The 18,960-nt window shown below is 42.1% G+C and overlaps 1 protein-coding gene across 7 annotated transcripts in view; it reads right to left on the bottom strand.

Annotated features, from left to right (window-relative positions):
- The window catches only part of GRID1 (glutamate ionotropic receptor delta type subunit 1), a 687,534-nt gene that overhangs the window by 197,125 nt on the left and 471,449 nt on the right, over positions 1 to 18,960 (bottom strand). The gene's annotated exons all lie outside the window — the stretch shown is intronic.

Here is an 18,960-nt window from a genome sequence, read left to right as displayed (position 1 = left end):
TTAGAACCAAGATTGCCAGGAGGAATATCAACAATCTCAAATATACAGATGATACCACTCTAACAGCAGGAATTGGAGAGGACCTAAAAGGCCTCTTCATAAGAGTGAAAGAGGAGAATGAAAAAAACTGTCTTAAAATTCAAACATTCAAAAACCAAAGATCATAGCATTCAGTCCCATCACTTCATGGCAAAGGGAAGGGGGGAAAAGTGGAAACAGGTGATATATTTTACTTTCTTGGGCTCCAAAATCACTGCAGATGGTTACTACAGCTATGAAATTAAAAGACCCTTACTCCTTGGAAGGAAAGCTATGACAAACCTAGATAGCATATTAAAAAGCAAAGACGTCACTTTGTCAACAAAGGTCCATATAGTCAAAGATACAGTTTTTCCAACAGTCATGTATGGATGTGAGAGCTGGACCATAAAGAAGGCTGAGCACTGAAGAAATGCTTTCGAACTGTGGTGCTGGAGAAGACTCTTGAAAGTTCTGGACAGCAAGAAGATCAATCAAACCCATCAATCCTAAAGAAAATCAACCCTGAATATTCACTGGCAGGACTGGTGCTGAAGCTGAAGCTCCAATACTTTGGCCACCTAATGCAAACAAACAATTCACTGGAAAACATTCTGATGCTGGGAAAGATTGAGGGCAGGAAGAAGGAGGGATTAAAGACGATGAGATGGTTGGATGGCATCACAAACTCAATGGACATGAGTTTGAGCAAACTCTGGGAGATGGCAAGGGACAGGGAAGTCTGGCATGCTGTAGTCCATGGGGTCTCAAAGAGTCGGACACATCTGAGTGACTGAACAACAATACATAAGAAACAAAAGATATTGGCTATAAAGTCAAACTGGTAAATCAGATCCCACTAAACATTAAACTATTGGTTAAAATTATTCAAATGCTTAAAACCTTTAAAGACAACATTAAGGAAATAAAAAGGCAAACCATGAGCTGGGGGAAAATGTTAGTAATACATATATTCAACAACTAGTTAATATCTAAAATATTTTTTAAAAATCATGCAACTCAATAAAAGGAGAAAAAGGGGGGAAATATTTGAATAGATATTTCAGAAAAGAACATAATAAAAATTTCAAATGAGCATATAAAGTGGTGTTCAATATCATTCATTAGTCATTATAGAAGAGAAATTTGAAATCACAAAGAGATATCACTAGAATGACAAAACTGTAATAGACATACCTATGTTAGCTAGCAAGAATGTCGAGCACTAGAACTTTCATACTATGCTGGTTGTACTGCAAAAGGGCACAGCCAATATGGACAGCAGTTTGTCAATTTCTTATAAAACTAGACACACACTAGCAATGTCCCTAGATATTGACTCAAGAGAAATGAAAGCATAAGTCCACATAAGGAATTGTATATGAATGCACTTAGTAGCTTTATTCACGATCCAAGAATATAAATATCCATAAAATTATATTCATATAATGGAATACAATTCATCAATAAACAGAAACTACTCATATACAAAAAACCTCAAAACATTAGGCTAAGTAAAAAAGTATTGTAAAAAAATGACTATATATTTTACTTATATTTTCCAGAGAAGATAAAACTTGGGCTTCCCAGGTAGCTCTAGTGACAAAAAATATACCTGCCAATTCAGGAGATGCAAGAGATGAGGGTTCAATCCTTGGGTCAGGAAGATCCCCTGGAGTAAGAAATGGCACCCCATTCTAGTATTCCTGTATGGAAAATTCCATGGACAGAGCAGTTTGGTGGGCTACAGTCCACGGGGCCGCAAAGAGCTGGACATGACTGAGCAACTGAATACATGCACACAAAATCTGTAGCGACAGCTACCAGATCATCATTTGTATACAGTCGAGGGGGGAACTGAATTCCAAGGGACATGAGAGAATTTGGGGGGTCATGGAAACATTCTATCCCTTAAATAGACTGGTGGTTACCTAAACAAATTTAACACGACACATTAACTCGTTTAACATTAAGTACACAGAACAAACTTTATTAACATAAAGTTAAATTTAAATTTTAGTCTCAGGAGAATATTTACAACATGGTATCCTTATTTAAAAGTTCAAAACTATTTAAACTAAACTGCTTCAAACAGGAAGACAGTGGCTCATAAACAAATATGTGATTGTTGCTGTTCAATTGCTCCGTCATGTCCGACTCTTTTCGACCCCATGGACCGCAGCACATCAGGCTTCACTGTCCTTCACCATCTCCCAGAGTTTGCTCAAACTCATGTCCATTGAGTCAGTGATGCTACACAACCATCTCATCCTGTAGTCCCCTTCTCCTCCTGCCCTCAATTTCTCCCAGCATCAGGGGCTTTTCCAATGAGTCAGCTCTTTGCATCAGGTGGCCAAAGTATTGGAGCTTCAGCTTTAGCATCAATCCTTCAAATGAATATTGATTTTCTTTAAGATTGTCTGGTTTGATCTCCTTGCAGTCCAAGGCATTCTCAAGAGACTTCCTCAAGACCACAGTTTGAAAGCATCAGTTCTTTTTTGGCACTCAGCCTTCTTTATGGTCCAACTCTCACATCCATGCATGACTACTGGAAAAACCACAGTTCTGACTAGACAGACCTTTGTCAGCAAGTAATGTCCCTGCTTTTTAATATGATGTCTAGGTTTGTCATAGCTTTTCTTGCAAGGAGAAAGCGTCTTTTAATTTCATGGCTGCAGTCACCATCTGCAGTGATTTTGGAGCCCAAGAAAATAAAGTCTGCCACTGTTTCCACTGTTTCCCCATCTATTGGCCATGAAGTGAATGGGACCAGACGCCATGATCTTCTTTTTTTGAATGTTGAGTTTTGAACCAGCTTGGTCACTGTCCTCTGTCACCTTCATCAAGAGGCTTTTTAGTTCCTCTTCACTTTCTGCCATAAAAGTGGTGTCACCTGCATATCTGAGGTTATTGATATTTCTCCTGCCGATCTTGATTCCAACTTGTGCTTCATCCAGCCAGGCATTCTGCATGTAAGTTAAATAAGCAGGGTGACAATATACATCCTCAGCGTACTCCTTTCCCAATTTGGAACCAGTCCATTATTCCATGTTCGGTTCTGTTACTTCTTGACCTGCAAACAGGTTTCTCAGGAGGTAGGTATGGTGGTCTGGTATTCCAGACCTCTTTAAGAATTTTCCACAGTTTGTTGTGATCCACACAGTGGAACTTCCCATGATCAAATAACTAAACAATCTATTAAAATGTATAAAATAACTGTTTTCAGGCCTTTCTATATCAACCAGTATAAGACTACATTTGAAATCATGAAAAAAACATGAGAGGAACCCAACAGTCACGCTAGATCGTCTTGCCTGAAGACATTTTTCAATCCATTTTACATGGATATCAAACAAAATCACGGATTAGCAGGCTCAGTAGGTGGAGGAAACAGTTTGTGGTACCACGGTGAGATAAATTTGTGAAGCATGTTAAGAGAGAGGAACAGCTACACTGAAAAAGGACAAAATATCTCTGTAAGAATTGCATGCATGTTCTTGGATGACTCCTAAGATATGTATCCACCTTGCACAGAATCTACAAGGATGTGATGGACTTGCTAGAAGCATAGAGAAATAAGAAGGAATTTCAGAGTCTCAGAATGCTGGAGATACGTTACACTTTATATCTTGATGAATATCAATCACTTTCAGTTGAGACCCCAGAAAGCTGTATCCTCGGTGTAAGAATTCTATTTTAAGAGTGAGAGAAGCAGCTATTCTTACACTACTATAAAATAGTTAACTAATGAGAACCTAATTGCAGGATAGGGAGCTCTGCTCAAGGCTCTGTGGTGTCAAAGAAGCGATGTATGTATATCTGCACCTGATGCACTTTGCTTTACAGCAGAAACTAACACGACATTGTAAAGCAACCACGTTCCAATAAAAGCAAAAAATAATAATAATAATAATAAACTGAAGGAACGACTCATCAAAGAGAGACAACATAAGTTAGACCCTTAAACATATCTCCCATAATGTAAGTGGAGAGATTCCTTACAAATCACAACTTATCAAAACCGACTCAAGAAATAACACAGAACCTAAATACACATCCTATTGCATGTACACATGTGATCAACATCACTTTGCTTCACTAATGGAATCCCCCAAATGTTTAAGAATGAAGTTACACCCATGCTATAAACTGTTTCAGAAATAAAAACAAGGGAACAGTTTCTATCTCATTTTAAGAACCTCAACCCTCAAAAATCTTGATACTGAAACCTAACAAGGACATTACCACATAGGATAATTACAACATAAAGAACATAAAGAAATTATCACAAAATATTAGCAGATTGAATGTGGTGACACATAACAAGGATAAGGAATTATGACATAGCAGGGCTTATTTGCGGAGAAGGCAATGGCACCCCACTCCAGTACTCTTGCCTGGAAAATCCATGGACGGAGGAGCCTGGTGGGCTGCAGTCCATGGGGTTGCGAAAAGTCGGACACAACTGAGCGACTTTACTTTCACTTTTTACTTTCATGCGTTGGAGAAAGCAATGGCAACCCACTCCAGTGTTCTTGCCTGGAGAATCCCAGGGATGGGGAAGACTGGTGGGCTGCTGTCTATGGGGTCGCACAGAGTCGGACACAACTGAAGCGACTTACCAACAGCAGCAGCAGCAGCAGGGCTTATTTGAACAATGAAAAATTGCTCAACTTTCAAAAATCAATGAATGTGAAAGTTTTTGAATGAGATGGTGTCGACTCAGTTCTCCCTGCTCCTCCCTAAGTACAACTAGGCATGAGTGCTAAGTCGCTTCAGTTGTGTCCGACCTTTTGCAACCCTATGGACCATAACTCACCAGGCTCCAGGCAAGAATACTGGAGCGGGTTCCCTACCCTCCTGCAGGGAATCTTCCTAATCCAGGGATCAAACCTGTGTCTCTTAGGTCTCCTGCATTGGTAGGCAGGCTCATTACCACTGGCGCCACCTGGGAAGCCCTGGTACAACTATACATCTTGCAAATAATGCCACAGGCCACCAAAAGATAAATCTGAAAGGGGCAAAGTAGCTAACGAACTGGAGGAACAGCAGGGACAGAACACCCTATGGTCCTCACCCAAGAAAAGAAAGTGTAGCCTAGAGCTGGGAACTACGATCCAGCAAGAAGGCGGTCCACCTAGGCTCATTCTTCACCCAGCCAGCCAGGAGCATTGGTAAGGGAGATCCATCAAGAACCCACCTGGCAACAAAGGACCCAATCTGGAAACTACCCCCTTCCATACCAGCCTGAGCCTCTCCTGGCCCACCAAAATGTATCAGGCAGCTGGGCAGCACAGGGAAAGGGGTCTCACTACACTCATACAGCCGAGGCATTCCTTTTATCGCTGTGGCACAACTCTGTTCCCTTACAAAGAGACACTGAGGCAGGTAGGCAGGACCGATGAGGGAGATTCAACCACAGCAAGTGTTCAGTCCATGAAACCTCTTTTTCCCCAGAGGCCTGAGAATGCCCTCCATCACTAAGAGCCACGGGTGGCCTTAGCAAGGTGCATCCTGCCACAGCCTGGGCTCCACCAGGGAAGTGCTCTCCATTCCCCAGAAGAGTGGTCTGGCCTCAGGTGCCCAGCCTGGGAAGTGCTCCTCATCTTCACAGGCCAGAGATTCTTTTCCTCACAAAGAAGTACCAGGTGGGATCCATCCTGGAGAAAGCCCTTCACCTTCCCCAGGAAGCATGAAGAGGGAGCAATAGGAGCCCAATGGCACCAGGTAAACCAAGCAGATCACATCAGCAGCCCACAGTAGCACCAACTCCCAGGCGGAGCAGTGGTAAAGAATCTGCCAATGCAGGAGATGCAAGAAATGTGGGTTTGATCCCTGGGTCAGGAAGATGGAATAGGAAATGGCAACCCACACTCCAGTATTCTTGCCTGGAGAACTCCTTGGACAGAGGAGCCTGGCGGGCTATAGTCCATGGGATCACAAAAAGTCAGACATGACTGAGCACACACACACAGCTTAAAATTAAGTAGTCACTGTAAGCACAGCAGACAAAAACAGGCCAGACATGCATGCTTAAACTAAACAGGGTAAATCCCTACTAAAATAAAAGACTTAAATAGAACACAGTCCCCTAAGATAATTACCATGATGTAATAAAAAAAGTACTTATCATATCAAGGACCAGGAAAATCACAACTCAGATTTAAAGGAAGACAATCAACTGATGCTAAGACCAAGATAATCAGATGTTAGAATTATCTGATGAAGATTTTAAATTTCATTATAAAAATGCTTCAACAAGAAATTACAAAATCTCTTAAAATGAGTGAAAAAATAGAAAATCTCAGCAAAGAAAAAAAATTATAAAATAGATCTAAATGAAGCATTAGAAATAAGAACAACAGAAAGAGCACAAATATGAGTATATACAATAGACTGACCTCCACATGTTTTTATATGTCAAATTTGATGATTGAAACAGAAAATATAATACTGACACTCAAGACAATTATATTTAAAGGTGAAGAAAATAAAGTCAAATGAAAGCAAGATTTCCATATGTCACTCAAAGTGGTAAAATGCTGACCAGTGGACTAACGTCACATGTGTGTACTGTAATACCCAGAGCAAACACACACACACACGCACACACGCACACACACACGCGCACACACACACATGCACACACACACATGCACGCACACGTGCACACGTGCACACGCGTACACACACGTGCGCGCGCACACACATGTGCGCGCACACGCACACGCACACACACGCGCACACACGCACTGAGGAAATCTGGAAGTAAATTAGATTCATGTACTATATCAATGTCTACTATTGAAAGAAACATAAAAGGTATATTTGATCTCAGGATCTCTCTGCATTATTTATTACAACCGAATGTGAATCTACATTAATCCCAAAATAAAAGTTTAACTTAGAAAAAGAACATTATGAAAAGGAGAAATTATGAGGTATCAATCTTTCCAAATACTGGAGCATATTATGAAATAAAAATATTCAAACATGAAGGTCTAGTACTTATGCAAAAAAGAGAATTAACAAGCCACCATTAAAAGGAAAAAGTAAATCAATGGAATTTACTGCATTAACAGGAAATAGTAAAAATATAATTATTTCAATAGATGTAAAAGAGACTTTCACTAAATGTAAAAATGCTTTTGACTAATACCCCCTTTCACAAAGCTGTTAGGAAGCTAGAATTCAAGGGGATTTTCTCAACCTGAAAAATGAACACAAAAATATGTGGTAAACAAAATGATGCATTATAAAAAGTTATCCTCTGAGATTAAGAACCAGATAAGTATACCCACTATCATTACGTCTAATCAACTTGAATTAATGACCCTAAGTAGTACAATAAGTAAAAGAGAAAGGAATAAGATACATAAAAATTTAAGAAGAAAAAAAGCTATCATTTTTCATAGATGATATGATAGTGTTTATAGAAAAATCTTAAAGAATCTTCAGGTAAACTATTAGAATAAATCAATGACTAGAGTTCACTAGAGACAAGTTTCATATACAAATCAACTATATTTCTATATATGCACAATAACAAGTAGAAAAATAAATCTAAATATATTCCCTGGTAGCTCAGTCGGTAAAGAATCTGGCTGCAGTGCAGGAGACCTGGGTTCTATCCCTGGATTGGGAAGATCCCCTGGAGAAGGAAATAGCAACCCACTTCAGTATCCTTGCCTGGAAAATCTCACGGACAGAGAGGAGCCTGGTTGGCTGCAGTCCATGGAGTCGCAAAGAGTTGGGCACGACTGAGTGACTAACACTTACTTACTTACACTTATACACCATGTATAAGATTACTGTAAATGTCGATATCTGAGGGCAAAAATCAAACAAAAGTCACTCATGATCTCTATAGCAACAGCTACAAAACTGTGTTGAGAGAAATCAGAGACCTAAATAAATTCAGGGGATACCATGTCCATGAGTTAGATTACTCAATATTGGTAAGATGTTAATTCTCCCTAAGTTGATCTAGGGTCCATGCAATTTCAATTGAAATGCTAAATTTATAAAAAAGTGAAAAGGGCCCAAAACAACCAAATCTGTCTTGAAAAAAAAAAAAGAGAGAGAAAGAGCTAGAGAACTTACACTACCAGAATTCAAGAGCTATTATAAAACTATGATCATTACAATGATGTAATATTGGTGCACACAGAGATAAATAGCTAAATGGAATGGAAAAGAAGCGGTCCAAAAACATATCTACAATATACAGTGGCCAGACTTATGAGAAAAGTAGTATGGCAAACCAGTAACAAAACAGTTCTTTTTTTTTAATAAATGGTATTGGGTTAATGGGCTGTTTAGTTGGTTCACTTGTGTTTTATATACCTTGCCTCCAAACGCACACCACAGGCAAATATCAATTCCAGATGTAATGCAGGTGTGAATATGAACTGCAGAACCAGAATACATTTAGAATAAAATATAGGATAATATCTTCATATTCTTAGGTAAACATTTCTTCAGTAACACACCACATGTAATAACCAAATAGAAAGCTAAATTGGGTAAAAACTACATTAAAATTAAAAATTTCTGTTCATCAAGAGACATCATTAAGGGCATCAAAAAGGCAAGCCACAGAGTAGGAGAGACCTCAATGCATAGATTTATAAATGACACATATTTGGTTCTCCTACAAATCACTGAGAAAAGGCTGAAAACCAAGTCAAAAAATGCATGAAAGACAAACAGACACCTCACAGTGGAGACATCCAAATGATCAATAAACATGAAAAGGCAATCCGCGTTCTTAATAACTATGGAAATAAAATTACCACACTGAAAAACCATTACCCTCTCCCCAAGAATAGCTCACGTGTACCCGAGTGACAATCCACATTAGTCCACTGAGGGTTGGTGAAGCAGTAACTGGAACTCTTAGGAACCACTGACAGGAGCACAAAGTGGCACCAACACTTTAGAAAAGTTTAGCAGAATTTACTAATCACACACATCCGCTGACCTAGTAATTCCACTCTGAGGTACACACACAACAAAAAGACAGACACATGTTCCCCCCAAAGGATGCATCTAAGAGGGTTTATAGCAGAATTGTTGCATTCTAAGGCACGTCAGTCATGTCTGACTACTTACAACCCCATGGACTATATAGCCCACCAGGTTCCTCTGTCCGTGGAATTATCCACTCAAGAATACTGGACTGGGTAGCCATTTCCTTCTCCAGGGGGATCTTCCCAAACCAAGAATTGAACCTTCATCTCTCTCTTATGTCTCCCACATTAGTGCCACCTGGGAAGCCCACAGCGGTATTACAGGAAATAGACAAAATCTGGAAACAACTCAAGTGTACTCCATAATAGAATAAACAAAGAGTGAGATATTCACAAAAGGAATATGATATGTCAATATATATTAATCATATCTTTTATTTTCTATGTTTCTGGTGCTTTGATAGCTGGGCCCTGCTACCCCTGGAGAGATAGTCCCTGCCAGGGCTAGCCAATTTCTGTAACAGTAAATGACTGTCCTGCATGCATGCTTTTAAATGCAAATTAACCAGTCCAGAGCCCACATCTCCCAACCACCTCCTCTGTGGACCTCTTACACTCTCAGCTACTATCCCCCTGCCCTAATCATCCTAGGACAAGATATTTGACAACTAGGAGCAAGCCCCACACCCTGGAGCCTGCTGAAATTATTCAAGCTAGCCAATTCTAAGCCCACTTACCTTGCTTTGCCGATCCCTTCCTACACAAACCACAATAAAGGCTCAAGTTCACATTTCCCCTCCTCCTTCTGCCTCTTGACTCAGCCTGGTGCTTCCCCATGTGGCCCTGAATGCTATGCTGTGCCTCCTCCTCTTGGGAATTGTAATAAACTATCTTTTCAGTGGCAGGCAACACAATAGAATGAACGAACTAAAACTATGTACAACAATAGTAGTAAATCTCACAGTGTGACGGTGCGCAAAAGAAGGCAGTTATAAAAGAGGTCAGAGAGTGAAAGTGGAGACTGAAAAAGTTGGCTTAAAGCTCAACATTCAGAAAATGAAGATCATGGCATCTGGTCCCATCACTTCATGGGAAACAGATGGAAACAGTGGAAACAGTGTCAGACTTTATTTTTGGGGGCTCCAAAATCACTGCAGATGGTGACTGCAGCCATGAAATTAAAAGACGCTTACTCTTTGGAAGAAAAGTTATGACCAATCTAGATAGCATATTGAAAAGCAGAGATATTACTTTGCCAACAAAGGTTCGTCTAGTCAACGCTATGGTTTTTCCAGTGGTCTTGTATGGATGTGAGAGTTGGACTGTGAAGAAAGCTGAGTGCCAAAGAATTGATGCTTTTGAACTGTGGTGTTGGAGAAGACTCTTGAGAGTCCCTTGGACTGCAAGGAGATCCAACCAGTCCATTCTGAAGGAGATCAGCCCTGGGATTTCTTTGGAAGGAATGATGCTAAAGCTGAAACTCCAGTACTCTGGCCACCTCATGCAAAGAGTTGACTCATTGGAAAAGACTGATGCTGGGAGGGATTGGGGGCAGGAGGAGAAGAGGACGACAGAGGATGAGATGGCTGGATGGCATCACTGACTCGATGGACGTGAGTCTGAGTGAACTCCGGGAGTTGGTGATGGACAGGGAGGCCTGGCGTGCTGCGATTCATGGGGTTACAAAGAGTCGGACACGACTGAGCGACTGAACTGAACTGAACTGAACTGAAGGGTGTTGGATGTCGATGTTTCCACCGCTGAGTGTAATGACCAGAACGGGGCACGAGGGAACCCTCTGGGGGCACTGGTGATGTTCTGTTTCTTGTTGTAGGTGTTGATTGCATGGGTGTGTTCTAAAAATTCACTGTGATTTACTCATGATTTAGGCATTTTTCTGTACGAGTGTTACACCTCAGTTTACATGAGAAAAACCACTAGGATTCCGTCAAAACTATATTCAAATAAATAGAGAACATTCCAAAACTGGAAAGAATATAAATAAATTATCTAACACCTCACATAATAAGTTTAAAAATTAACAATGAAAATGAATAGTAGGCAGTAGGGAGACAAGAAGGAAAAACAAACAAGTTAATTAGAGTAACATAAAATGCAACAAAATTGATTAAACAAATTAGAACCAGTTCTTTGAAGCAATCAGTAAAAAAAATTCCATCTAGTCTAATTAAAAAATAAAAGCAGCAGCACAAAAACACAACAGAATCAACGAAAAGAAATATATTTCAACAGGTAGATATTTTTAAGTTATTTGCAAATACTATATCAAGCTTTAATGAAACATTTGAAAATGCCAGTGTTTTATAAGATTTTCTATAAAACAGGTTACTAAAAATGACTAAAGGAAATACAGAAAGCAGAAAAGAAATGTTTTAAGATATCAAAGTAATAGCTCCAACATCAACACCCAGCTCAGATAATTTTAATTTTTTTCCAACTTTCAAGAGCTCTGTCCATACAAGGGCAAAAGAATGAGCAATTTCTTATCTATGTCATGAAGAGAGTACATCCTAATACAGGTTAAATACAAGCAACTGAGAGAGGAATTACTGGCCAAGGTCACATTCGCATCTAGGTGGAAAACTTCAAGCCCAGCAACAAAAAAGCAAAAGAACCATTATAAGAATTAGGAAGCCAAGGCCAACTGCTGGGAAAGCTCTTCTCATTTATAAAATGGAGACACAAAGAAGAGAATACCCTCTTCTTCCCTGTGTAGCTGTCTTTCTGGGCATGGAAGTTGGAATTGCCACGGCCATCCTAAAACTATGAGGGAAGCTCAGACTCTGCCCTGTGGACAGCCAAGGAGAAAGATGAAAACGACCAGAGCCTTTGATCTTGGCACTGAATGTCTGAAGTGGCCAACGCTGGAGCTCCGGTCCTCTTTTCATGTGAGATAATGTCTCCCTTACTGTTTAATCCACTCAAGGTGAGCATTGTTACTTTCAGACAAGTACATTCTAATAATATACAAAGATGAATTACATTTATGCACAGGAAAAAAAAGAGAGAGAGAGAAAAGAGACTAAGAATTTTTTTTAAAAAACCACTGAGGAAACATGTAAAATTTAGTAAAGCATAGGATAAATATGATGTCCTAGTCCGTGGGGAAAGAAAGGATTACTGAATAAGTGATAGAAGGAGCCAGTACTAAAAAATGTAAAAATGTAAAATGTATGATGAACCATAACATTATAATTTATCCCAAATCAATCCCATGCGGCAGACTCCATTGAAATAAAACTGAACCATAAAAATAGTAGAAGAAAGTATGGGTTAATAGTATCTACTTTGCAAACTGGGTATGGCTTTCTTAAAAAATACAAGCACATACATTTTTAAATGTCCCTATGTGAAAATATTCTCTTAACTCAAAAGCAAACAATATATGGGAACAAAATTTTGACATAAATAATTGTCAATTCTCATATGAAAGGAAGGTTATATGAGTTAACAAGAAAAATCTCATTTTGATATTAAAAAAGCAAAGGACCTGAGGTATAACTTATAAAATATGAAATGTATATGACCAATGATTACATTTTAACGTACAATCTCTTAAAATGCAAATGTAGTAACATTGTTTTTTCATAATGTTACCAAATTAGCAAGCATGTTTTAATATATCATTCAATTTTTGAGTATAGGATATAACAGAGACTTCCATATATTACTGATGCTTGTCTAAATTATTAAATCTTTCTATAATCAATTTTAAAATATGTATCAAGAACATCAAGAACCTAAAATTATTATCCTTCGCTCAACTTCTACTTACTAAAAAAATTTAAAGAAATATAGCTATAATAAAAGTATATGTATTTTGGATATTTGTCACAACACTATTCTACAAGAATATGGTGAAAATGCCTAAAGATTCATCATATGGGAAGATAAAATTAATGACGGCTCCCTGTAAGTTGAGTAATGTGTTTCCATTAAAAATCATCGTTGTAAAGAATAAAGAAGTGAGAAAATATTCCCAAGACAGCATTAAGTGAAGAAGTCAGGATATAAAATTTATGTGCAATAAATAACCATTTGATAAATATATATATTACTATCTCTATCTCTATGTACAGGGTGATGGAAAAAAGAGAAAAAAAAAAAAAAAAAACCAAGGAAAATGCACCAGAAATGCTAACAGTATTTCTTGGTTCAGAGATTATAGCTGACTTTTATATTCCTCTTTTCATTTATCTGTATTTTCTAAACATTCTACCCTAAATGAGCATGTATCGATGCTATATCTGCAAAACAAAGTGATGTCACTTAAAATGAAATGTTTAATTGTATCTTTCCCTTTACTCAGAAGCAGCCGCAGCGCTTGTTTCGGTTCTCAGCTCCATCAAAGGTGGTTCTGCACAAGGGTTTGGAACGGCGGTTGACATTTTACTTGGGAAACACGCTGCAAGAATGCTAATCCAAGAGGAGGGTGAAGCTTATTCCTCTTCTGTAACTCACTGTGCACAGTCGGACTCTCTATCTGAACAGCTTAATAGACACTGAACAATTCTCAAGCTGGATCCTCCCAGCCCCACCGCCACCCACCACCCCTTCCCCATTACTGAACCCACTGCATGGCTTCAGGAGCCACTGGGTAAAGGATCCCACCTGGGCTCTAAGAGGCAGCTCCTGTTTCATTACCAGGACGCTCCTGTCTGCTGGCTGCTGCCTTTTCTACCTGGCCTCACTGCTTAGAACTCCTGAACCCTGAGACTGTGGGACACTGCCACACCAAGCAGCAGACCTGGCTAAGAATGTTAATGACGCACTTCCAAGCCCAGGGAGGGCTGGGGTCCTACGGTGTGACAATCACTACACGATGAGCAATTACTACTTTGTGAATTATCAGCAGCCACAAGGCCCTCCCGGGGACACGACATCAAGAGAGGCATTTGATTCCTGTCCAAAGCCAGCTTTTATGAAGAATCAAAATTGACAGAGAAGACAGAAAAATGCCTTAAACTAGTAAAGGAAAATGAAGCCCTCCCATCTCCCTGGATAGTTGCTGGAACAGGGAAGCTAAGCCAAGGGCATTGGTGGAACTTCATGTCAGCAGCCTCTAGATCAATGGGAAGGGACTATGAGGCCCTAGTGCTGGCTGGGAGGAGGGCAGGCGGTCAGAAGTAGGAGGAGGAAGTGGACAGTGGGCTCGGGGGAGTGGGGGAGTCACATAAGTATATTATCCCAAGGCCAGAAACGATGGTCCAGGCTTTTGCCACGTATCTCCCAACCCCCACCCCAGGAAATTTGCCTTCCAGCCCCAGCACAGCCACCTGCTTGTTGATACCACCTAACTGAGTTTTTCCAGGCTCTGGGCCTCAGTTTCTCAAGCAGAGCTGCACAGAACACCATGGAGAGGCTGGGGACCAGAGAGACTGTTAATGTGAAGCTGAACTCCAAACCACTGCATGTCTGCTTCCACAACTGTCTAATATATTCGGGTTGCAGTAAGATACTGCTGCAACAGATTTTCTAGGACTAGAGAAAAGCAGGAAAACCACTGAGCTAAAAATTCTTTCTTAGTCTCTTGGTTTTAACTCAATTCTACTCTATGGAAAGCAGTTTAAAAAAAAAAAAAAAAAAGCCCTTTTCTCTCTCTCATCACACCAGGGTGTCCTTTGTCCTGGAATGTCAATGCATAAAGCAAACCCACAGTCTTTCCAGATGCTTTCCGCCCACTTCCCCACCCTCCTGCCCAAGGAGACAGGCTAACCTCCACTGAGCTAGTGAATTAGGTGGATGGTGCCCATGGGAAATGAGGTTCAAAGGGCCTTCGGGAAGCTGGCAGTTTTCCCAGAGTTTTCACTGTACCAGGGACCCATATTAGTGGAACGGAATGATTTCCCCACAACAGAATCTTCAGGACAGAGAAGGGCAGATATCCTCAGCAATCACCCCATGAACAAAATGTTTCTGCTAAGCTGTAGCTCATGTTACACTCCAAGCAAGCCATGCTTCTGGAGAAGAAGTTTTCCTTCTTCCATTCGCTACATCAAAACGGTCCTGAAAACAAAATCTCATCAGAGCTAAAGCCCCCAGCTCCCTCTCAGTTCTTGGTCTTTATAAGAAGTGGATATCTCTCCCCAGACATGGAAGAGGAGCTGAGCACTGCTCACCATGCAAAGCACTGTCTCTGGCCTCAGGCTTTGGTACACAGGAGTAGAGAGGAGCTGCCATACAGGGTACTTCCAGGCAGAAAGCCAGGCCTCTCTGTGCCTCTCTGCTCTTGTGGGATCCGGGATAGAATACTCAGAGAAGGTCTAAAATTCCAGTCACCTGAAGCTGATGTAGAGTTCTCACTGCCACGTGCTGCATCAGGGTCATTACATGGACTGACCCCTGTATTCACCCAGAAAGTTCCTATTGTCTGTACCTTTCATCTGAGAAAATGAAAGTTCAAAAAAAGGAAGTGGCTGCAAAGCTCAGGAGAAGCAGAGCCAGGAGTGTCACAAAGGCCCCCAATTCAGGGAGACAACACATGTGTGATGCGTCTTTGTCCACAGTAGGTGCTCAGTGGTCCCTCCTAGGCTCCCTCTGTCCTGTGCTTTAAACAGCTTTCCCTGTCCCCACCTCTGAAAACTTTCCTACAGGCGGTCTTCACTAATCCCATCCCAGCTCCTGTCAGGAGCTGAGGACATTTGCATGGACAGCTCCAGGGGACCCTCCTTTGGAGATTTCCATCTGAACAAAGAAAGCCAACTAGATATTTGTAAGGCTCCAGTAGGAACAAGCATCAACCCCCAGGACAAATGTCAAGCCAAGTCCTGTGGGAGCTAGATGTGACTTTCCAACAAAGCCTGGCCCTGGCCTGGTTGCCTGGTAATCACCCATGCCAGACAGCTCCAAGCAGAACACAAAGATAATTAATGTTTTGTCTGCAGTTACACAGCGAGCGGGTGACATAGACCTTTGATTTTGCCATACCGTACTCCTTCAACAAGAACGCACTTCCTGGATGAGATAATTTAATTAGTATTTGTCCGGCACCCTGCCGTGAAAGGCGATCACCCACTCCTTCCATCTTCTGAGCGGGCTAAGTAAGGTACAGTCTCTTGATGCCTCTTAATCTAAAACGTCTGGGTGACTCACCCTTCCCGAGAGTTCCCTGCAGGGTATTTACTTTAAGAAAACATGCATTTGCTCCTTAATTTAAACAGTTCCTCTTGATTTAAATCTTAAAGAAACGACTTGGTTTGTGTGTGTGTGTGTGTGTGTTTACTGCTGTTGTTTTTCAATATAGATAGATGGATATATGATATATTCATATACTAAGATGTGATATATTCATATATTAAGATAAATAATATCTTTTCAGGGAACCCTGACCCTTCCCCACCATAAGCGCATCCGGTCATCAGTCCTCTATCCACTCTTACTGGCCACAGAGATACAGTTGAGGGGACCTCCTCTGCGATCAGGATCACTCATCTCTGTACTGCCTTTGTGTGCCTCTGAACCCTTCCCCTCTCACCTGCTGCCCACCCTAAACTTTATTTTCAGGTTGCCCCACTTTCCCAGGCCTATCCCTCCCAGCCCCACCTCCCACCAGGAACGACACCCAGCCTTGCCTTTAAATGCTATCCTAGACGTGTGCCACTCGTCCCCATGCTTCCTCCTCGCTTCCTCCTGAAACCTCCCAGACCTTGCTTTAAGGCACCCTGGGCCTAAATAACAAACATTTGCTATGGTAAATCCCATTCCCTGCTTCCCAGATAACTTCTCCTTAACAGAGATAAGCTGCCAGGCAGACAGATAACAACGAGGATATGCAGTTATTAAGGGCAGATTTTAAAATGACAAAAGGATACATTTAAAAATAAAGCCCACTTGAAAATCAGCTTCCCTTCCAACTCAATCACATTCAGACCTCCTGCTCCGCAGCTCCTCATACCGAGAGATTCCAGCTCCCATTGGCTTCAGGGTATTGGAGGAGCGTTGCCATGGCAACACGGAAGGCCCCGACACCTGAAATGGGAAGTGGAAGACACAGTATCTCTCCCTCTCTCAGACACCTGGAGTGGCCAGCATGACCCCAGTCAGCTGCCTAAGTCGAGGCAGGGAGCCCTACTCCTAACATTCCCACCCAGTGGTGGGATCTTGGGGTTAGAGCTGAGCTAAAAGAAAAGGGATGCATACTAAGCCTCTTTAGTCGTGCCTGACTCTTAGCGGCACCATAGATTGTAGCTCACCAGGCTCCTCTGTCCTTGGGACTCTACAGGCAAGAACACTGGAATAGGTTACCATGCCCTCTGCCAGGGGATCTTCCCAACCCAGGGATTGAACCTGCATCTCTTACGTATCCTGCATTAGGCAGATGGGTTCTTTATCACTACCACCATCTGGGAAGCCCCTCCAAAAGGGGATGGGGGCCAGCAAAGAAGCCAGCAGACAGGGCCTGGTTATCTAGGAGCTCAGAGGGACACCTGGGGATGAAGGCAAGGACCATGGCAAAAATGAATGTCACCACGGCAGGCAACTCCTTTCACACCAGAGTAACTGAAAGGGCTCCCTGGTCCTGGCTTCCCCTTGCCAGGTAGGAGTCCTAGCACAAGCCGGTTTCTGTTGTGGCTATCTATGAATATCCAGACCAACCCTGACCATCCATCCCCAGGCTCCCACCCACCAAGTCTCATGGCTCGGGGCAACCCTAACAGACATCGCAGGTCATCTTGGACAGTGCAGGCCACACTCTGTCTTTCCAAGGCTTCACACCGCAGTCACCAGCCCCCTCTCTGACGGCACAAACAATCCTCTGAGCTCCCCCATGTCATCGTCACCATTGCCTCACAATCACTTATTGAACTTCCTATTATTTGACCAACTCATGACTCTACTTTCTACTGAATGGGCTGAAAGTCCCCCATCTGCACATCTCACATGGACACCCAGCCATCCCAGCTTCTCCCTAGCAAGCCAGTCCTTCTCCCCACATTCTAACTGATGAGGGTTCCCATCGTGCTTTCTAGCTCTCACACTGTCCATGACTCCACAGATGTGTCCTTCCATGGAGTCCTCAAGGAGACAACTAGAGAATGCCTTCCCAGATTCTCAGGACTCCAGCATCATGTAAGCCCTTCCTGCCCCGCTGCTGCCCCCAGTCGTGCTGGAGGCCAGGCTAGAGGGCTCTCTGTCAGAGGTTTACCCCACGTATTGAGAGTTCACCATGCCCTTCATCTCCAGGAGACTGTCATTAGTAGATATGTCTTCCTCCCAAATGTATAGAAACGTGTGTGTGTGTGTGTGATTGCAGGAGCCTCTGCCTGAGTCTATACCAATCAGCTTATGCTTTCCTGCTTATACTGAGCCCTGTGACCCCTTTACATCATGGGTGCTCCCGTCTCTGGCTCCAACAAGCCAACGAGTGGTCCTCCTGTGCAGGCCATTTCTGGGAGAGCATCACTGAACAGCCAGCAACTGCCCTTCCCTGCACCCCCACCATTGGCCCCACACTGGCTCATAAGGACCTCATCTGAAGTCCCTTGCTGGATAACTGTTCCACCCCCCACCCCCAACCCCAGCTTGCCACACTGACCTCTTGGCCCCAACTTCTTGTTAGAATCTTGATTTCACAGGCCTCCCTTTCAACTTGGAAGTTCCAACTCTGGGTAAAGGCCACCTTGCCGGACCTCAGCCCTGAAAATGCACCCCCCGTGTGGAGAAGGATGAGACGATGTATCACTGAAAGGGGTCCTCAGGCTTGCCACTCACCTCAGCACCAAGTCAAAACAAGCCAAAGCCCACCATGAACTCTGTGGCTCACCTGTCTCTCACTTCTGTCTCCAATGGGGGCCAGCACTGCCTGCTTCTCACCCTCCATGGGGCTCATTTTCCATTTTTTGGCTTTGCCTCTCTCTTGGATTGGGAGATATTCTCTAGCCATAACCTCTGCCTCTTGCCTCAGTAAGAGTCACACCTGTTCTTGCATTTGGGATGATTTCAGCCACTC

The sequence above is a fragment of the Bos grunniens genome, chromosome 28, assembly GCF_055505025.1.
Source record: "Bos grunniens cultivar Pamir isolate PY7600 chromosome 28, Bosgru_T2T1.0, whole genome shotgun sequence".
NCBI classification, from domain to species: domain Eukaryota; kingdom Metazoa; phylum Chordata; class Mammalia; order Artiodactyla; family Bovidae; genus Bos; species Bos grunniens.
This window is presented reverse-complemented; position numbering and strand designations above follow the sequence as displayed.